We start from the raw sequence: 22,929 nt of genomic DNA, 5'->3' as shown, positions 1-22,929 counted from the left end.
GTGTCGTAATACCCATAAAACCTAGCGATCCACGGAAATGGTTCCAATAGGTTTTTTCCCACCAATCATTTTTCCCATAGGGGATTTTAGAAACATTTAAAATAAGGTCTGTGGTTTGTGTAGGCTTACCCTGGCGTTACGTTTTGATAACCATGTAAATCTCTCTCGGACAACTTGTATCAATCTATTCGGCTCTATTTACTCTCAGATTTGTATACATCATGCAAAACTACAAATACCTTCAAGCTCCTGCACTTCATCGCTAGCTGACACCTTTGCTAACAGGTATTGTGTCAATTTAAAACGTGCACAAGACAGTTAACAGAATTGTTCATTTAAAGAAATATAACCAATTTATTCATTACAGCATTTAGCAAACATTAGATAGTTAATCCAGAGATTCTTACCTTTGCCTCGATTCGTCAGTCTCTTCCAGATCATCATGGCATTTGTAGTTCTTTATGATAGCCACATTAGCAGCTAAGTAGCATTTCAGTTTTGGGTGGTAAATACAGGCGAATATATTAATAAGTCACCTTGTCCTAGAGAAGTTATCAAAACGTCACTCCAGGGTAAGCCTTCATGAAACACAGCCCTCATTTGAAGTGTTTCTAAAATCCCCTATGGGAAAAATGCATGGTGGAAAAACCATTGGAACCATTTCTCTGTTTGACCACTAGATTTGATAGGTATTATGACTCCTACTGTGGGGCTCTATAGGTACTAAAGGGACATCTTAGTGTCACTTTAGTAACAGTTCTACAGTGGGAGTGTAATAGACACAAGTGCATACTTGTTGGACTATAAGTATATGGGAACAGGGCCTACATGATATCTCTCTGTCATGATTTCAGTTTGTTTAAAAGAGGTGTGTCATATTTCATGATAGTCTGCTCAAATTGCACAATATTATTCTGCCTGTCTCACTCACTCACTCACTCACGCACTCACTCACACGCACTCTCTTTCTCTCTGGTTGGCTGCAGACATTGAGGCTCAGGTCTAGGAATGAATGAAACTAATAGAGGATAGGCTAGTGAGTCGCTGAAGCAGAGCATGGAGGGTTAAGTGGAAGAAGAGCAGGAAAGGCTGGCAGTTAATGAGAACGGGAGGAAGAACTGGCAAAACTGCTTTGTCACTGTGGCAACACAATGGAGTCTCCCACACAGTCATCACAGTAGGCTCCATCACACCTACTGGGAGGGATGCGGCTGGTGGGGCACGGCGGCACTGTAACCTCCCTCCCTCCCCACGTGAACACTAAACTCCCCCATGGAGTCAGCCAGGCAGCCCTCACCCTCAGGTAGCCGGGAGGAAAGTGGATAAGTGTCTGGCTGCTGGAACAATGCCTTAGCATTTAGAATGCTGTTTCAAATGTCATGCCGAATATAGAAACCCAAGCAGGATTTTTTATTTTTTTGGGGGGGGGGGGGGGGGGGGGGGGGGGGGGGGCGGGGGGGTGTCAAACATCCTTTCTGTCAGTCATGTCTTTCAGTTGAACGATATCACAGTGGTACTAGTTTTATGCACGGTCGTGTTTCCGAGCTCTGTTTTCAGCTGTGTGCTGCTGGCCTGCACGGCGTGAGATAAACCCAGAAATATTATCCCTCCAGCGACGTGTCTATTATAAAGTGCATATTCATGATAGTTTCTTTATCCAGAGAGGAGAAGACATAATTGCAGTTCACAGAAATGAGCAGTAGAGACAACCTGCCAGGTCTCCAATGTGCCAGAGTGAGGGGATCTCTCAGGCTGTGGCTTGCATCCCAAATGGCACCCTATTCCCTACATTCTGCATTACTTTTGACCAGAGCCATATGGGACCTAGGTCAAAATGAGTGCACTATATAGGGAATAGGGTGCCATTTGGGGAAACAACGTGAGTCCCTGGGCCTACTGATGCATTTGTACCCGACCTGTCTCCCCTCCATTCTCTCTTGTTTGTTTAGCATGGCCAATGTCATTTGAGGTTTTTGAGACATGGCACTTTGCATTTCATGCTCTGTGCTCTTCTTTCTGATCTTTCCTTCTGCTCACTCTTTCGCTCTTGCGCTCTCTCTCTCTCTCAGCTGGATTTATCATAGTGGCTGGAACCTCCTCTCTCCAGAAGTGGCTAATTTGCAGTCGTCCGCGGATGACTCATACAAAAGCAAAATGAATTTATCCTCAAACAAATCTCTAAAATGAATAGGCTATCCAGCCAGACTTAGGACAGTGCAAGGGATCATGGGTAGCGTAGCATTCTGAATTAGGGCTGTCCCTGACTAAAAAAAAATCTTTGTCTTCCAAGAGTCGTCTGTTCTTTCGACGAATCGACTGGCCAACATTTTTAAACGTGTATTTTTCCATATGTAGACATATCCTATGTGTTTTTAATCAAAAAAACTATATGCACTGAGCTTATCTGCTGCTTTAAGCGCACTGTTTGATGAAATAATTAAGATACACAAATGACTAGAGGGAGCCGACCTAATTGATTTGTTTGTGGTCAGACTTGCTGTGTTATAAGGACAGCGAGTGACTGTGTGACTAGCATCCATTGTCTCTCTCCTCCATGCTGCAGCGACCACTACAGAACTTCAACAGTGTTTATCCCGCTGTCCATGTTGCTGAAGCTGCAACATAATTACAGCCATTTCTGACTGAAAAGTTCTATTACCAAAATCTCTCATTTGGTAAGGAAAAACATTCCCTATTCCCTCAACTAGTGATGCACTGATATGACATTTTTGGCTGATACCGATATTTACATTTTTAGCGGCCTTTTAAGCATTCTTGTACAGTTAAATAGTTAACACACACATGGGCGCAGCAGTCTAAGGCACTGCATCTCAGTGCAAGAGGCGTCACTAGAGTCTCTGGTTCGAATCCAGGCTGTATCACATCCGGACATGATTGGGAGTCCCATAGGGCAGCGCACAGTTGGCCCAGCGTTGTCCGGATTTAGCCGGGGTAGGCCGCCATTGTAAATAAGAATTTGTTCTTAGCTGACTTGCCTAGTTAAATAAAGGTTACACACAAGTTATTTTGTTGGCATTTACGTATGTCCCCATTACCAGTAAAACATAATCCAAACCTATTTCTTTCACTTACTTGCTGTGCTGTTTCATTGTTCATTTGTTCAGTCATTTCATTCTCAACCAGGATTTCTATGGAACGCCATTTGGGTCTTTGCGTGTCAAAAAATATACTATTTAACACTATTTGACGTGTCATATAAGCTTGTTGACCAATCAGGACCTGAATATGACTGCATATCACATAATAATTTAACGCTTTAAAAAAAAAATTACGTGTTGATTACACTCACTTGTATTTCATATGCCACAACGATTCATCGATACGTATGCTATGATGCTGGTAAAGTTGTCTCGCACACTTACAGTGCTGGTAAAAAAAGCTAGCTAGCTCATGGATGCAAACAATGTTCTTCCCCAAAAACATAGTGAAACGACATCTGTTTAGCTAGCTAACTATATAGCTAGGTGTCATCATCTAAAATAACCCTAATTTATATGACCGTTCTTATTTGATTAATGGTGGTCGGAAGCTAGCCACTATAAGGATTAGCCGCAATAGTGGACTTTGTGGTTAGCCTTCAAAATAAAATATGGCATCACTGTCAATGACATACTTTTATTTTGAAGGCAAACCGCAAATTCCACTAGTGTGCCTAATCCTTATTGTGGCTAGCTTCACAACACAACCCGTTCCGGTCGAGTCTTTCTAGCCAGATGAAGCTAGCTGGCTGCTTATAATGTTAGCTTTGGGCAACAGGGTTAAGTTGCTGGCTAGCTATTTATTTTCATGAACTGAAGTTCAATTTCAATTGGCGAACAAGTGGCAACCTAGCTAATACTTACTCACAAGGATTCCTAAATCATTGCTAAGAATGATCAAAATAACTGCAGTTTTTACTGGTCATTGTTTTCAGGCTGGTTGTATTGGTGCTAGCTAGGTGCCAAGCTAAAGCTAGCTACCCCAGAATTTGCGGTCAAACAAATGATGCTTTATTACCAACGCGGTATTGTAAACACATCGTTCGTGCCCGGTGTTTGCTTGTTGGCAGACTTTTTTGTACAGCTTTGACAGTGCTACTGTATCTATTTTGACATGCAAAGACCCAAACGGAGTTCCATAGTATGTATGTCATGAAGCTAATAGCAGTGACACTATTACTGTGTAACTCCGGTAGGGCTACATCGGAAAAATAGCGCACTTGGTAGTGTTTACCGGTGCAGAGAACGGTTGATTGTCAAGGGCAATGAATTCCATTATCTTGACTTTAATGGATTTCGCCTTTGAGTTGTCTCGCTGAATTTTTTTTACTCTTTCAAATGACTGCTTGACTTGTTGACTGCTCGATCCACACAGCAGACATTGTGGGCTAGTTTAGGAATGCTGTGTTGCACATATATGGCAAAATTTGACGTGGCGTCAATACATCATGTACCTTCGTTATATAGTTATGCACGTCAGCTTTGACATCGATTTTGCACATCGGCATTAAACTAGACATCCGATTCCGATATGTTCACCGATATATTCACCGATATATCGTGCACAACTACCCTCAACCCTTACTCTCTTTACGTGACACATGTATGCATCACATGCACGTGACCAATAGGGCCTGACCTATAGAATATTATAACAAACTCCAAACACGTGACAATAAAATGGATACAGAGGATGTGACAAATAATCTCGAAACAGGGGAATGTTTACTGGTTGCTCAGAATGTAAAGGGGAAGTTGGATGTGTGGTATAAATTTGACTAGTTGTGGAAAATACTGGAGATCAAGACAAAGAAGGTAAGGAGCAAGCGCTGCGTCCATGTTATGTGTGGCAAACAGGTGCTGTTAGATTACAATATCATTTTTTGGACTGTTTGGAACAATGTAAACAACACAAAATAAATGATCAGGTTACCAGAGAGTCTGTTGTAATATTTATTTTTGTAAAGCCTTTATTACAGCAATGACTAAAAACAGTTGCATTCATTTGCGAATGCAATTTCTGAAATGGAACGGTTTATTTGTTGTTTGCTAATTATTCAAGGATCACTTTATTTTATTTTAAAACGAAAATACTTGATTGCATTTAAAATGATGAATGATGTGACGACGTGTAATAATATGAATGATTGATTGATACTGTAGCCTATATAAGTATTGAAATATAGACCTAAGTAAGTTACGGTGTTAAGACTAAACAGGATGTGCTCTTTGGCCTAAAACTCAGTGGTGGTTATACAAGGCTGCTATACTAAGCCTACTAATGATAATGACATTACTTATTATTATTATTATTATGATGATGATCATAATAACGATAATAATAACAGTAATAATAGCAATAAGGAGATCAAGAAAAAGGAGCATTATTATTATTATTATTTATTATTATTATAACTTTGCTATTATGCACATAGCAATATGGTCTAGGAAGTGGCGGCAATTCAACAGTGTTTTAGAACCGTGGACAGCCACCGCTATCCAATGCGGGAGAAAGCACATTTGTTCAAAAATAATTTGTATTAGTGTTGCACCATTGTTCTTATGTTATAACCATATACCATTTCAGTAGCACATATCTTAGTGATGGACTGCCATCCCCACGGCCTCCACAACGGATCAGTCCACTCAGACTGTCGTGAATCAGACGGGTGTCTTGTACACCATGAAATTATTATTGTTTTTTGCTACTGTTCGACTAAAGAAATCTCGGTCGACCAACAGCCTATCGACCACACAATCGACCAGTTGATACCTTCCAATTGGCGACAGATTTTCATGCAAATATTCTAAAATCTGCATAAAGAAAATATGCGTATTTTCCCACCAGTGGTGTTTACCAAACTGACTTGTTGCGGAAAAAATTCAGTGCGTGATGACGTAGTGCGCAAAACGTAATTTTTTTATACCAAATAAAAATCTAAAGTTCATTGCATTTTTATCTCTACCGATAGTTTTGTCACACACTGGTCACAAACTGGTCTCTGCAAGTGTGCTCTAGCCAACAGCTGGCAGATACAGTGCTGCTAGGCTAGTGTACATGATGACATTATTATGGATAAAAGCGAGAATATTTTAAAAGTCAGTTTTTTTGCTTCAATAGAGTGATCAGGGACGTGCAACTATAGTTTTCCTTCACGGAAAATACATTAGTGCAACACATTCAGCAGAAGTGGCTTCATTTTTATCAGATTACAACAGAAGTGCAACACTATTTGGCTAGCAGCCACACAAGTAAATGATCTAACAATGTAAAATCTTCTTTTTTTTGTGCATATACGACGTATGGCCATCATAGTTCTAATGTTCATCATAGAAAGAATGTAGCCAGCTACATTTGTTTTGCTTGAAGTGAATCTTGCATTTTACCAGAGAAAAGCAGGCTACACCTAGAAAAGTAGCTACACATCAGTCAGAGTGCTGTCTACTGATAAAATTCCCGTTTGTGAATTCTCATCAGAGTAGAGAAGTGCAACTGAAGCACCAAATTATCCTGACGCCGAGCAGAAATTGGAATAAAGAGCATTTTAAGAGCGTTTACAAAACGCAGCAAGATATTTCTTATGCGTTTTATCTTTTTTTTCTTTTTCTGCGGGAAACACTCTGCGTTAACACGACCCCTGCATTATGGACAATAGCTAGGCCTAGCTATAGGTCTACCTCAAGCCGTCACACTCAGCCAGGCAGCTTGATTTAACGGCGCCTCCCCACTCACTGGAAGCTGAATCGTATGCCACTCTGGCTCTGCTCTGTAAACCATTGACTAAGACTGCTGGGCTCTGCTCTGACACTGGAGATGGGGGATTTGGCTCTGTGGAATGTCACCTGGGTTTTACTCCAAGCCAGGTCGCTATGGCTGAGCAGGCCCATGATAGCCTTTTGTAGTGGTTGCCATGGAAACCATGCATGCGAACAGGCAATCAGGTTCCCCTCTCCCTGATGCTGTGGAGGAGGTGAAGTTTCCTCTAAACGCTGGGTCAGTTTTGTGGTTGAGAGCTTCAAGTTCCTTGGTGTCCACATCACCAACAAACTTTCATGGTCCAAACACACCAAGACAGTTGTGAAGAGGGCACGACAAAACCTATTTCCCCTCAGGAGACTGAAAAGATTTGGCATGGGTCCTCAGATCCTCAAAAGGTTCTACAGCTGCACCATCGAGAGCATCCTGAGTGGTTGCATCACTGCCTGGTATGGCAACTGCTCGGCCTCCGACCGCAAGGCACTACAGAGGGTAGTGTGTGCGTCCCAGTACATCAAGCTCCCTGCCATCCAGGATCTCTATACCAGGCGGTGTCAAGAGGAAGGCTCTAAAAATGGTCGGACTCCAGCCACCCCAGTCATAGACTGTTCTCTCTCTGCATTGTTGGTTAAGGGCTTGTAAGTAAGCATTTCACTGTAAGGTCTGTTGTATTCGGCACGTGTGACAAATAACATTTGATTTGTGGTGTTATTGATTTTGGTTGTGGTTTACAAAGTTACTTCAGGTCAGATCTATAGAGGTCAAACGGGAAGCTATTTAAATTCAATAATGTGACATTGTCCCCATGGTTACCATGGCAGCCCATCATTTCAAAGGCTATTACATATATATAATGCATTTTTGTCGCCACTTTTAAGAGGAAGGCAAAATCGAATTATCATTTAATGTTTCTCCCCTTTCATTTTCATAAATGTTGACAAATGCCAACGTCTTTAACTTCCTATGCCAGTACAGGCTTACAGATTTCTACCTTCAAGCTACACTAGTTTTATATTGTATAGCCTATTTGAAGTACAAACAGTGCCGACTACATAATGTTGGATGACTGGATGAGTTGGGGTCAGTGTTGTTAGGCCTGCTACCCTGTTTACTACTGTTGACTGTCAGTACTCCAGATAGAATCCAGTCAGTCCTGTTGTCCTAGGCCACTTCCTCTCTGCCCATTTTGTTATTTCTGTAAACAAAGCTACGAACACCCACCGCCTTTCACATCAACACAAACAAGCGTTAAGGAATGCTTCTGGCCGTGCCAGAGGAAACACACAACAGAAAACAGAATCAAACTGTCAGTGGATGGTAGACCCTCGTACCACACAAAGCATTGAACCCTGCCCTAGTGTTGGGCTGGTGCCTAGTCACCGGAACCCTCGTACCACACAAAGCATTGAACCCTGCCCTAGTGTTGGGCTGGTGGCTAGTCACCGGAACCCTCGTACCACACAAAGCATTGAACCCTGCGCTAGTGTTGGGCTGGTGGCTAGTCACCGGAACCCTCGTACCACACAAAGCATTGAACCCTGCCCTAGTGTTGGGCTGGTGGCTAGTCACCGGAACCCTCGTACCACACAAAGCATTGAACCCTGCCCTAGTGTTGGGCTGGTGGCTAGTCACCGGAACCCTCGTACCACACAAAGCATTGAACCCTGCCCTAGTGTTGGGCTGGTGGCTAGTCACCGGAACCCTCGTACCACACAAAGCATTGAACCCTGCCCTAGTGTTGGGCTGGTGGCTAGTCACCGGAACCCTCGTACCACACAAAGCATTGAACCCTGCCCTAGTGTTGGGCTGGTGGCTAGTCACCGGAACCCTCGTACCACACAAAGCATTGAACCCTGCCCTAGTGTTGGGCTGGTGGCTAGTCACCGGAACCCTCGTACCACACAAAGCATTGAACCCTGCCCTAGTGTTGGGCTGGTGGCTAGTCACTGGAACACTATAATATCATTGAGGTTTATTTGTTATGACGTCAGTATCTGGTGGTTTTTAATCATTTTAGTGGGAATCACTCAATTGGGACGTTGGTTTCCTACGTCTTTTTCTTAGCTTAGCCCATAGCTTTGTTTCATTTCTGACTGCTAATGTGGTGCTTCACCTCTGCCAGTTATTCTGCACTGGTTTAAAAAAGGAACTTCTCTTATTAAGTGAAGAATTTATATGGTATGAAGCCGACATGTTTTGGTTTGTAGCAAGCATTCAGTTTGTTAGTTTCTTACCGCTCTGGTCTATCTTTGTCTTTGTTAAACTGTTACATTTCTGACTGTTATTCCAGTGGTTTAAAAGGGGGAAGTCCTCTCAGTGAAGAGTTTGCTCTGTGGGTGCAGTCTGACTGTATCCTCCTCAGCTATCAGACTGATCACCACACTCCAGAGGGCTTCTGGAGGGCACAGAGCAAGGACGAGACGCTGCAAGCTGCAGAGTGTGTGTGTGTGTGTGTGCGCATGGGCGTGTGGGTGGCTGTGTGTGGGTGCGTGCGTGCGCACAGGCTTATGGGTGGCTGTGTGTGGGTGGGTGTTCGTTGTATGCTGATGGGGGGGGGTCTTGAAGGGTTGCTTCTTCCATCTTCATCTCCGTTGCAGCGGACTTTGTAATCATGACTTTCATGCTTTGTTGGAAGTACTCGGCTAACATCAGTGATGTCAGTCCCTATAGTAGACATGAGCGCCTGCCTGGAGTTGTACAATTCCAGCCAGTTGAATATGAATGACCTGACAAAGAGAAAGTGGAAGAACTTGTTTCCCTGTTGACTGTTTAAACTGCCAACAGATCAGACCTGTTGCCCCTGGTCCTTTATAGCTTTGGCTGCATCAGTGGATCAGTGACTGGACACACACCACGGATGATATTACCTGACACAGAGGTCACACACACACACACACACCGCCACCACAATCTCTTCCCAATATTAGCTTGATCGTCCCTTTGCTAATAAAGGACTAATCCCATCACCGTCGCTGCACAGCGAAACAACACACTGAATAAGCAAAGCAATATCAAACCCGCGACCCGCTAAACATCTCTCTCAGTAAAGGTTGTAATAATATGGAAATGTTGTTTTGCAGGTAATGTATTTGTGTTGGCCTGCCTTTTTTAAAAGCTTTGACTTTTTCAACCAAACACAAAGTGGAAAGTGCTCTCTTGAAAATGAGCCTCTTCCCTTAGTTAAGTACATTATTCTTTTTTTGGGTCATCCCAAATGGCACCCTATTCCCTACATCGTGCACTACTTTTTTAACACAGCACTATGGGCCCTGGTCAGAAGTAGTGCACTAGGGAATAGGGTGTCAATAAGGACACAGCCATTGCGTGGTGGCCATTATGCATTCTCTCCCTGTCCTCAGGGCACAGTGATTCATGAGGCAAAGGCCTAGCTAAACCTGCAGTGGTATATTACCATTGTACTACTATTGCTATTTTAGGAATATAATATCAGAGCTGCATTTACTCCATTTATCACAGCCAGGCAAGTTTCATGCATTTAATTCATTGTATACAAACTGCCAAGTTGACAAATCCGAAAGGAGCTTTTTTCAGTTGCATCTTCCCCAGTCTCCCTTCAGCTATGCTTACTCATCTGTACAGACAGATGAAATCAATGTTGTTGCATTGAGGGGTGCGATTCGCTTCATGGAAACACACCTGCTAATCGCTAGCCAAAGGCGACCAAAGACTCGCACTAATGAAAAGCTCATTTGTCGAGACGGGACTTTTTAGATGGGCTGTTTATGCCAAAGAGTTTATCCTTGATCTTTGTGTGTGATATAGACTAACAGATGTACACTGTACATTTCTGTTTGGATTATATTGCCTTTATCATCAGTAGCTTGCTAACAGTAGCCTACTAGCTACTTGGCTGGATCACATACTACAGAGTGAGAGGGATCAGATGATAACAGGGGTACAGAGACACACCTTTCCCAGACACCCGTATAGGCCTTATGGTGACTCCTGATTCCACTGAGAGGTTGGGTTCAGCTCAGTGTTAAGATCAAACTCCTATTGACTGTCACCCAGTGCTTCAGAATGACTGGCGTCACCGCTCGGTATGGAAACTGCCATCCAGGACCTCTATACCAGGCGGTGTCCCTGATTTTAAGTGTTGATCGTCTCTAATAGAAGTGCCCGACGGTGGCTCTTTACAGTGAGACGGGGGGCGGTGGCGTAGTGCTGTAGTCTTAACCTAGCCGCCATCCCTTTGCATGCTAAAAGCCACACTGCAATTAGTGAGGGCCGGGCGCTATTAGAGCCGTTATTGTTTCTGACATCTCGGCGACCTGAACGGCAACGGCGCGCTCACCCACAGCCACGTGTAATTATCCCCCTGAGTGGAGGGAGGCTGGCTGTCAGGCCTGTCTGTGGGAGAGGCTAACTCTAGCCAGACATAACGCTCAGCTCACTCTGTTCCTATGATACGCTTCGGTTGCTTCTGTTGTCGTTCTCGTAGTGCCACTTTCATTCCGTGTCGTTTCAAACACCCTCTTTAGACGGCAATGTAATGATTGCATCCTCTTGTACATTTTACATTGGAGTCATTTAGCAGACGCTCTCATCCAGAGGCCACTTACAGGAGCAGTTTGGGTTAAGTGCCTTGCTCAAGGGCACATCGGCATATGTTTTTCTCTCTCCACCTAGTCGGCTCGGGGATTCGAACCAGTGACCTTTCGGTGTGCTCTTAAACACTAGGCTGCCTGCCGCCCTTGTACTTACCAGAGCAATGCTTACTCGGGTCCCATAACACCCTTTGCTATTCTAGTGTGTCTGTCTCACACCTCACGTATGGCCCAGTTCAGTTTCATTCAGTCTCGTGCAGACTCCGTCTCGTGCAGACTCCGTCTCGTGCAGACTCCGTCTCGTGCAGACTCTGTCAGCTCCCGCTCTCATACACGCTGCTTTACAAATGTGCCTCATACAGCAGTTTCATACTGCTGTATTTCATACACACTTGTCTTGTTCAAAGGTTCTATCCACTGTTGAAACGGCCTTGACTGTTTCACCCAGCCCTTTTGATGTCAGCCTGTTGACTGGCTGACTGATTGGAGGGCCCATGTTCTTGAGAGGAAACATCAGTGAATTGTCTGGCCTTGAATAACGATAACACCTGGCTTGTACTATACTGTCGACCCCCCCCCCCCCCCCCCCCCCCCCCGACTATTCAAGTGGCTTAACCAACGAAGCAGGCAGGCGTCCACCATGGAAAGATTTGGCGTTGCTAGAAGGACCTTGTTACTGCAGCGTGAGAGCATTGAGCGGTTACGCACTGATTTGTAGGTTGTTCAGGCTGTACAGGTTTTGCCATTTTGAGCATGTTTGTGTGTCCCAGTAATATTGGGTGTAGTGTAACTGTTGCGTTTCTCTCTCTTACTCACGAATGTGGGCGCTGGAATCTCCTCCTCCTCTGCTCTTATGGCACTGTTCCATTGTGTTCTGGTGTCAGGGTGTCTTGCCATGCACGGTGTGGTGTCGGCCTAGGCCTCTGACACCTATGTGATTCATCACGTCATTGTCTGGAAGGAGGCTTGTTGGCAGTGGGGTAATCCAGGTTGAAGCTAGGTGACATTGCATCATTGTCCTGATTCCTTTTGTTACTAGTGTTGTTACTCCAAATGATCCCACATTCTGATCTCTAGACTCTACTATAAACAGTGTGTGTGTGTGTGTGTGTGTGTGTGTGGTTGAGGTGACCTCGGTAATCTAGTGTTGCTGTGTGAATGGCCAAGACAGGCTGGGGCCTATTGATTGATGGCTTCGATTCATCCTGTACCCTTGACCTGTTTTTCCTTTGTCTGTGTGAAACAGCCAGTGTGGCACACCGAGTGGGTCTTAACTCTTCATCCCTCTGCAAAGCCCTCTCCCGAGACAGGAGGGAGGCGGGGGGAGACAGGAGGGAGGCGGGGGGAGACACTGAGCACAGCCTGTCAGGTTGGCGTGACGGAACACTCATAGTCACGATTCCCTGGCGGTGACATGCCTCGTCTGGCCGGCCCAGGATAACGGTTCATCTGCGGATGGAATTACAGCTGCGTCTGATTGGTGGATAGGGAGGATCTAGGGGTGATTCTGTCACACCCACTGCCATAAAACAACCTCAAACATGGATAGATTGAGATAGGAGGCCGTACAGTTGCCGGCTAGACTGCACCCCCCTTCCCACAACACAACGCATGCCTACTGTTTACATTCACACAGCTGCCAAAATGCTGAAGAGACATATTGGCTACACTCCAGATTTGAACTTCTTAGGGATAAGGGGCAGTTTTTGGAAGTTTGGATGACTGGGGTGTCCAAAGTAAACTGCCTGTTACTCAGGCCCAGAAGCTAGGATATGCATATAATTGGTAGTCTTGGATAGAATACACTCTAAAGTTTCCAAATCTGTTACAATAATGTCTGTGAGTATAACAGAACTGATATGGCAGGTGAAAACCCGAGGAGAATCCATCCGGAATTCTTTTTTCTTCGAGTTGGCTACACTCCAGATTTTAACAACCACTGTTCTTTGCCATTGTCTGCTATGGAATGCAGCATAATTGATGCAACATTTTTACAGGCAGCATGTGGTTAGCTGTGCCAGCACACTTCCTTTGCAGGGAAGGTGTAGGCCTGTTTCACAAAGCTGCAATGCTTTCCCTTTACGTTCCTCTCTGTGTGAGAGATTTCACCTTCTCTGCTGAGACGTCTTGTTAGTTAAATCAAATCAAGTCAAAGTTTATTTGTCACGTGCGCCGAATACAACAGGTGTAGACCTTACAGTGAAATGCTTACTTACAGGCTCTAACCAATAGTGCAAAAAAGGTATTAGGTGAACAATAGGTAAGTAAAGAAATAAAAACAACAGTAAAAAGACAGTGAAAAACAGGCTATAAAAGTAGCGAGGCTACATACAGACACCGGTTAGTCAGGCTGATTTGAGGTAAAGAGCAGAGCAGAGTAGAAACCACAGCAGGAAACCTCTGTCTGAACTAATACAGAAACATGCTCTCAGCCCACACAGTATAGGCCTAGTGTGTGGGACCTGTGTAGATGCACACACTCACACACCATCAGGTTCACTGAACATTCTCAATCTATCCATGTTTGAGGTTGTTTTATGGCAGTGGGTGTGACAGAATCACCCCTAGATCCTCCCTATCCACCAATCAGACGCAGCTGTAATTCCATCCGCAGATGAACCGTCATCCTGGGCCGGCCAGACGAGGCATGTCACAGCCCGGGAATTGTGACTATGAGTGTTTCGTCACGCCAACCTGACAGGCTGTGCTCAGTGTCTCCCCCCGCCTCCTTCCTGTCTCCCCCTCTCTCCTCCTGCCTCCCCCTGCCTCCTTCCTGTCTCCCCCTCTCTCCTCCTGCCTCCCCCTGCCTCCTTCCTGTCTCCCCCTCTCTTCTCCTGCCTCCCCCGCCTCCCTCCTGTCTCCCCCTCTCTCCTCCTGTCTCCCCCCGTCTCCCCCTCTCTCCTCCTGCCTCCCCCCGCCTCCCCCCGCCTCCCTCCTGTCTCCCCCTGTCCTTTGTTGGGAGAGGACTTTGCAGGGGGATGAAGAGTTAAGACCCGCTCGGTGTGCCACACTGGCTGTTTCACACACACTGACACACACACACACACACACACACACACACACAAAATGTACCAGCATTTTATCATGGTTATTCATCCTCTTTCCCTCCTGTGCTCTTGTAGCAGGGTGAGTAAAGGCAGAACATTACTGTTGAACACATTGATGTTCATTAACAAGGAGTGGCTCTCCTGCCTGCACAGCAAGCCTGCGGATGAGAGAAATAGGCCCAATGTTCTTCCTGTGAGAGACTGAAGCAAACAAACATTTCATCGTTCACTAGGTCACATGATTATTAGCTTCTGGAGGGCATGTTATTTCATGCAGAAACGTTGCTGTATCAGGGATTAATACAGCTTTGCGTAGTTGTGAACTCGCGATAATGCGGTCCACCAATTTGGCAAATTAGCTCTATACCGTACATCTGTGCTTAGCGTGGTTTGGTAAGCTATTTGCAGACTCTCAAGTTGTATTCAATGAACCGGTAACTGTTTTTTTGGGGGGGGGTTCAAGAAACGGCACTCTGCTGCCTTGTGTGAAAGGATGTAAAGCTTGATATAAATGCTAATTGTATCACAGTTAACATTTATTTTGACGAGTACATGAATTTAAACATATATTCTTGGACATTTTGGTTGTTTTTTTTTAGAGACGCAGTAGTAGATTTGATGGACTATGCCCCTACAATGTGTATTCATGGGAAACGGCAAACAGCAGGGTGAGTGAGCTTGGCCTCAGTGTTGATGTACACTGGCTCGGGCATGTGAGGAAGTCCATGTGCTCCAGGAGATGTACAATACCCAGCTGTCTGTGTTTCTATACAGACCGAGCTATGTGAGGAGGCTCTGACACACAGACACACACACACACACACACACACACACACAAGGTTCAGCCTCTCTCTCTCTCTCTGTCTCTGTCTCTGGACACTCCCCCAGTCTGAACTTTGAACTCTTGACTGAAGAGTTCTTCTGTTGTTGCGTTGATAAAATGCCTGACTTTGTTTGTCTGGGAGTGAGTCTCCAGAAGCCACAGTGGATATCTGCAGTGTGATCAGGGAACGCTCCGGCCCCTTAGAGGCAGAGGCACCAGCTGTTATAATCCTACATCCAAATGACAGCTTTCTCACCAGGCTGTGCTCACTCTGTATGCTCTGGTTTGATCAGGATGGAGGCCTAACACGGAGTCACTGTGGGATTATTCATAACAGAGAGGACACTACTTCTCGACCTTTCACACTCCGAATGAGACTTGCTTGCTAACTTGCCTCTGCTCACTCACAGAGTAATAAGCAGGTCTTAACTTTTGACTCAATCGCTGGGCCAAAACAACCGCAAGATGGCTGACGGTGGAGTGCTGGTAGGGCCAGGTCTCCTGTTGACACAACAGACAGAGGAAGCCTCGCCGATTGAATTTATCACGTAGTAAGAATCACAGGAAGGAGTAGTGATTGATTGAGTAGAGGCGTCTCGGGATGAGAAGATGCCGAGGCAGCAACGTGCTTCCTGATTCCCCATGGAGGACCACACTCATCTGACAGTGCTGTTTTAATATTAGCATTTGGCCATAATGTAACCAATAATTCACCACAATTTCACCACAGTGCTAGAGATTAGTGTCTGTCTGATATTAAGTGACCATAAGCAATATTTAGCCACACATTGACATGATGTTAGTAAGGTTTGGTATAAATTGAAGTTTGAAATGGAAGTATCTGGTAAAAGCACGTGAAAATAGCCTAGTAAACGAGGAATGTTTCCCAATCATTCACCACAGCTCTGACCTTCTTCAATGGTAAATCATTAACGTGCTTCATCACAAACTTGGCTTTTAGCCAGTTTTTGGAATATTTGTCTACTGATTTAATGACGAGCTCGTATTATGCAACTAGGAAGTGTGGTATGAGAACAGTGTGAAAGTACGAGCCCAGATCCTTTTTTCCCTTCAAGAAGACTTTGAAGTACGCTACAATGATCAGTGATAATGACAGTATCTTGACTGTCTGGTTGTCTGTTCTCTAAATACATCTATTTGAAGTCTGTCTGCTGGCTGGTTTTAGGCTGTGGACGACAGTCCTCCTATGTGAGTCTGCCAGATCACTACGCACAGGCTCACACGCTCATTTGGCAGGAGAGATGCTGCACTGTGCCTGGCTCAGTGACTATGTCCATCTCCCTGCTCTACCAGACTGTACCCATCTCTCTTCCTCTCTCTCTCTCTCCCTTCCTTCCTTCCTCCCTCTCTCTTTCTTCCTCTCTTCCTTTCTCTCTCTCTCTCTCTTCCTTCCTTCCTTCCTTCCTCCCTCTCTCTTTCTTTCTCTCTCTCTCTCCCTTCCTTCCTCCCTCTCTCTTTCTTTCTTTCTCTCTCTCTCTCTCTTCCTTCCTTCCTTCCTCTCCCTCTCTATCTCGCTTCCTGTCTTTGCTCTCTCTCTCTCTCCCTCTCTTTCTCTCTCTCTCTGCACCTTTGTCAGGACTTCCCTATTGCTTGTTCTCAAAGGCAGACACACGTTCCGGATGTAAAGGTTAAGGTTCAATTACGGGCGACCAGACCCACCATCACCCTCAGCAATTGAATCAATGCAGTCTTGTCAGAGTGTCTACATGTGAATGGGAATGGTTATTCTGTAATATCTGCCACTGAGAGAGAGCGAGGGGGGTGGGGAGGGGAGGATGAGAGAGCGAGCGATAAAGACTGTGAGAGAGGAAGAGTGACAGAGAGCTAGAGGAAAAGGCCAGTGCACAGCCAGTGTACAAACTGAAGGGGTTTTGAAGTGTGGCGTGGACTAGCCCTGAATGAGACACTGTATCCTCTGTATGCCACTACGTCCACCGGCTACACCACTGGTCTGCCGCTCCATGGATGGATGTCCCGTGCTGACATAATCAGGTCCCTGGGCCTTTTCAAAACAAACAATGAAGGGACTACAGATGACAATTATTTGGCTGGTACAATCTGGCACGTTTACAGCAAATCTTGATCGATGTGCATTGTCCAATAAATGTAGTAATGTAAAAGCCATGTGAATAATAGATTTGTTAAAGAAAGATAGAGGCCTACCTGCACATTTGTTGAACGCTTAACATTTTCTTGTGCAACGTTTAGACCCAATGGTCTTCGGCATCATGACTTTACTCTTTGTACCCTGGACCTGCAAGTCACTGGATGTGCGTATACTACCTCTAAACTAAAAATAGAACAATGCGCTAGGATGGTCAACAACTGGTTTTGAAGGTGAAGAGGTCATGCAGTGGCTGTGGGGATCTGTACTAATTAAGTCTGCTAATTAGCAGCTGGGTGTGTGTGTGTGTGTGTGTCATTATGTTCATATCTCCCATGCAAAAACAACCTAGCTGGATGCAGACAGCAGCTCCTCCGTGATGTATATTGCCTCACCCAGGCTCCATCCATAGTGCTATTTATAACCATCCATGTTGTTTCAGGATGACACCAAGCCTCCTGCTCTCCTGCACATCAGCCCATATGTAGCTGGTTAAGGGTAGTATGCAAAACCGATAAGCCTCGCTGCATACTTTAACCACATTTTGTATTGTAGATATGTAGTGGTGTAATTATGTTATATGGTGTACTGTTTTTATGTGTAATCTTAATGTGTTTGGACTGCAGGAAGAGTAGTTGCTGTCTTGGCATCAGCTAATTGGGATCCCTAATAAATACAAATAATTTAGTATGGTTACATGCAGACAATAATATAATTATTGTGAATGGTCTGATTAATATAATAGTTAGATTTAAGTGTTTTACATGCTTTTCAAGACAAACGATTTCCCTAATAATCCTGTTTTGCATGGACATATCTAAACTCAGGCTACCTGATGGGACTTTGATACATGCAGAAAATCAGCAGTGACCATGTTATTTTTGTAAAGCTTATTTAATTCTAAGTTTGGACATAAAGTTTGTATTTGAAAACTATTTCTAAGGTGCATACTTTTAAAGTTTTTCCGAACTCACTCACTCGCGCAGTAGAAGGAACTCTTGCGCTGATCGTGCTAGCGCGCCCGCTGATCGTGCTAGCGCGCCCGCTGATCGTGCTAGCGCGCCCGCTGATCGTGCTAGCGCGCCCGCTGATCAAATATGCTGCTATAACTCTGATTTAAGGTGTTTACATGTCTTATAAATCTGAACGATTGCTCAGAAAACCAGATGTTTTAATTGGCTAATGCTTACTTTGGTTATGACCTGAAGCCGATTTTTAAAATGAGCAGAATAAGGTGTTTACATGACTGTTGGTATATTCAGCCTTCTGCCATAATCACTTAAATATCTAATTGTTAGTGTGCATGTAAACACACTCTGTGCCTATTCTTTCTTTATCACCTGTTGATCTGGTCTTCTGCTTTTGAAGGGCAGACATCTCTCCCATGTCTGTAAGTGGTCTATTGTCATGTAACTTTGCACTATATTCTAATTAAAACCAGAGCTGGGTTCAAATACATGTGTATTTCAGTATCTGGTATTTTCAAATGCACAGCCCAAAATGAGTACTTTGAATGATTATTTGTAAAAACCAAATAGTCTACCAAGTTGTATTTGAGTATTTTTCAAATACTATTTTCAAATACCTGGGTTAAATGCATATTTGAGTCAGTGTATTTGAGTCTTTACAAATACTTTCTAAGTTTAAAACTGTACATGTATTGTCTCGTTCCCAGAAAGAGTCTATGAGAAAGGAGGTTTCCTGGAAGACTGTTTTGAGAAGATATGTACAGTCGTGGCCAAAAGTTTTGAGAATGACACAAATATACATTTTCACAAAGTCTGCTGCCTCAGTTTGTATGATGGCAATTTGCATTTACTCCGGAATGTTATGAAGAGTGATCAGATGAATTGCAATTAATTGCAAAGTCCCTCTTTGCCATGCAAATGAACTGAATCCCCCAAAAACATTTCCACTGCATTTCAGCCCTGCCACAACAGGACCAGCTGACATCATGTCAGTGATTCTCTCGTTAACACAGGTGTGAGTGTTGATGAGGACAAAGCCGGAGATCACTCTGTCAGGCTGATTGAGTTCGAATAACAGACTGGAAGCGTCAAAATCATTCAAAATCATCTTGGAATCATTGTTCTTCCTCTGTCAAACATGGTTACCTGCAAGGAAACGTGCCGTCATCATTGCTTTGCACAAAAAGGGCATCACAGGCAAGGATATTGCTGCCAGTAAGATTGCACCTAAATCAACCATTTATCAGATCATCAAGAACTTCAAGGAGAGCGGTTCAATTGTTGTGAAGAAGGCTTCAGGGCGCCCAAGAAAGTCCAGCAAGCGCCAGGACCGTCTCCTAAAGTTGATTCAGCTGCGGGATTGGGGCACCGCCAGTTCAGAGCTTGCTCAGGAATGGCAGCAGGCAGGTGTGAGTGCATCTGCACGCACAGTGAGGCAAAGACTTTTGGAGGATGGCCTGGTGTCAAGAAGGGCAGCAAAGAAGCCACTTCTCTCCAGGAAAAACATCAGGGACAGACTGATATTCTGCAAAAGGTACAGGGATTGGAATGCTGAGGACTGGGGTAGACAAGTTGAGCGCTACCATCAGTCCTGTGTCATGCCAACAGTAAAGCATCCTGAGACCATTCATGTGTGGGGTTGCTTCTCAGCCAAGGGAGTGGGCTCACTCACAATTTTGCCTAAGAACACAGCCATGAATAAAGAATGGTACCAACACATCCTCTGAGAGCAACTTCTCCCAACCATCCAGGAACAGTTTGGTGACGAACAATGCCTTTTCCAGTATGATGGAGCACCTTGCCATAAGGCAAAAGTGATAACTAAGTGGCTCGGGGAACAAAACATTGATACTCCCCAGACCTTAATCCCATTGAGAACCTGTGGTCAATCCTCAAGAGGCGGGTGGACAAACAAAAACCCACAAATTCTGACAAACTCCAAGCATTGATTATGCAAGAATGGGCTGCCATCAGTCAGGATGTGGCCCAGAAGTTAATAGACAGCATGCCAGGGCGGATTGCAGAGGTTTTGAAAAAGAAGGGTCAACACTGCAAATATTGACTCTTTGCATCAACTTCATGTAATTGTCAATAAAAGCCTTTGACACTTATGAAATGCTTGTAATTATACTTCAGTATTCCATAGTAACATCTGACAAAAATATCTAAAGACACTGAAGCAGAAAACTTTGTGAAAATTTATATTTGTCGTTCTCAAAACTTTTGGCCACGACTGTAGATAGCACCTATTTTTGAAGAAGGTTTTACTTAGAATTACCGTGCTTTGTTGATGTAAAATATAATGTCTCGTTCTCAGAAAGATCAGCTAGCCTCTCATATCAGAGAGCAGATTTGGAGGTTTCCTGGAAAAGCAAAAAGAGACTCGTCAGACTGTCTAATGTGGGTCATTTCCTGACCGCCCCTCACCCTTTCCTCTCGGACTGGACGGCCCATTGAGCTGCTGAACCAACACCATGTCAGATCACTACTATAGATAGACAGCACCAATGGTCTAGACAGCAGAAGCACCAATGTTCGGTCTGTGACTGAGTAGCTTTATAAACCCAGGAGACTTTCCTGACCAACATGACTTGACCAAGATCTGACCAGCGTTGATATTTAGAGTGTTGTTATAGCTAGCACCCATTGTTCTTCCTGGTCAGGTCACATGTTCAGGAAAAACACCTGGGCCCATAGCCACTCCGGCCTCCAGGGCCCGTAGCCACTCCGGCCTCCAGGGCCCGTAGCCACTCCGGCCTCCTGGGCCCGTAGCCACTCCGGCCTCCTGGGCCCGTAGCCACTCCGGCCTCCTGGGCCCGTAGCCACTCCGGCCTCCTGGGCCCGTAGCCACTCCGGCCTCCTGGGCCCGTAGCCACTCCGGCCTCCTGGGCCCGTAGCCACTCCGGCCTCCTGGGCCCGTAGCCACTCCGGCCTCCTGGGCCCGTAGCCACTCCGGCCTCCTGGGCCCGTAGCCACTCCGGCCTCCTGGGCCCGTAGCCACTCCGGCCTCCTGGGCCCGTAGCCACTCCGGCCTCCTGGGCCCGTAGCCACTCCGGCCTCCTGGGCCCGTAGCCACTCCGGCCTCCAGGGCCCGTAGCCACTCCAGCCTCCAGGGGCCGTAGCTGAATCAGTCAGGTTTAATGTGTGGCTACAGGGGGATAAATGGCTCTGTAAAACAGGGCTGCATTCCCACTGATAACGATACCTGGACTGAGTAATGAGAGAGAAGAGCCTGCCTTAATGCCTAGCCATTTTAATCTTGACAGAGTAACAGCAGTTAAGCTGTGGAATTTCCATCTTCCATCCCCAACTGCAGCAGCGAAATCGCCAGCGATAAAAGGGAGGGAGAGATTATGGTCAAATATCTCTTTGCTCCCTGCTATCAAAGGAACTCACATCCGTTTAGTCAGATGAAAGATAAGAGATGGATTGTTTTTTACATTTAACTGTTTGAGCTGCTAACTTGTTTTAGGCCAATAGCCTGGTCCCTGGTCTGTTTGTCCTGTCTGTCTTGCCACCTCGCAAGACAGCACAAATGGGACCAGGCTAGAAGCTATAAATCACATGGTGAAGTTTAAAAATCTGATAAGAAAAGTAAATGCACAGTTTTTACCCCAAAGGCTAACCCAATAGAACGACTTCCAGGATGTGTGGTTATCTGCTTTACAGTGTGAGAGAAATCTAAACGTACCAAACTATATTTTGTAACGTTCTAAGACCAGGGTTCTTGCTATATATGGTGGCTGTTGACTTCTAGCACTACAGTCAGTGTAGAGATGATCATACGTCACAGTGGACTGGATAAGGCCCTGTGCAGCTGGCCGGCCGACCCCACCTCCTCCTCTGTGTGATTACAACTTCTGGCTGCTAGTTTTTCTTCTGCTCCTGGAGGAGGGGGGAGGGAGGGAGGTGGCCAGGCTAAAGTGTTTTCTATCCGCAGCTGTGCTGTGCAGTAGTGAGTTTATTAATGTGTTGGCAGGCAGGCTCCAGAACTCCCTACCTCCCTGTTCACCTCCCCAGTCCTCATGCGACCTGGCCGTAACATCAACAAACCCACACAGAACAGTACAGTCTGAAAGCAGCCCTCTGTGCTGGAACATATCAACTAAAAGGAACTGAAGTGGAACATGGACGTGAGGTCTGTTTCACAGCTGAGACAGCATGTTAGGGGGACGATAACACCGCAGCGTAGAGGATGATGCCATGTATAACCAATCACAGCCGTATTTGTGGAAGCCTACAGTCTAAAAAATGTTGTCAACTCAGTGTTCTATTACAGCGACAACCATTATGTTATGTTGACTCTTGTATGCCCAGTGACGCGGAGTGTGTACCAGTCCTAGTGGCCTAGAGAGATGAAGTGAGTATTTAAGCAAGTAGTTACTTAGCTGTACATTTAGCCCTAGAGAACAGTGTGATTGAGTAGACGGGGATAGGAATACACTATGATGTAATAAGCCTGTAGGTGTTAATTGTTCTGATGGAATGCCAGCCCTGTGTGCTCTCTAATGGAGAGGACCGTAATGGGGAAACATTCATTAAGCGTAATTGCAGAGGGATGTAGGCACACACACACACACACACACACACATACAAGTACACACTCGTACACACACTCCTAATCTAATGATGCAACACCCCA

At 45.1% G+C, this 22,929-nt stretch overlaps 1 protein-coding gene across 1 annotated transcript in view; it reads left to right on the top strand.

Annotated features, from left to right (window-relative positions):
* LOC115191800 (lipopolysaccharide-responsive and beige-like anchor protein) overlaps positions 1-22,929 on the top strand; it is a gene marked incomplete in the record, with an annotated part of 272,883 nt that overhangs the window by 1,444 nt on the left and 248,510 nt on the right.

This window comes from Salmo trutta, chromosome 4 (assembly GCF_901001165.1).
Source record: "Salmo trutta chromosome 4, fSalTru1.1, whole genome shotgun sequence".
NCBI classification, from domain to species: domain Eukaryota; kingdom Metazoa; phylum Chordata; class Actinopteri; order Salmoniformes; family Salmonidae; genus Salmo; species Salmo trutta.
Note: the sequence above shows the minus strand (reverse complement) of the source record. Positions and strands in the feature narration are given on the sequence as shown.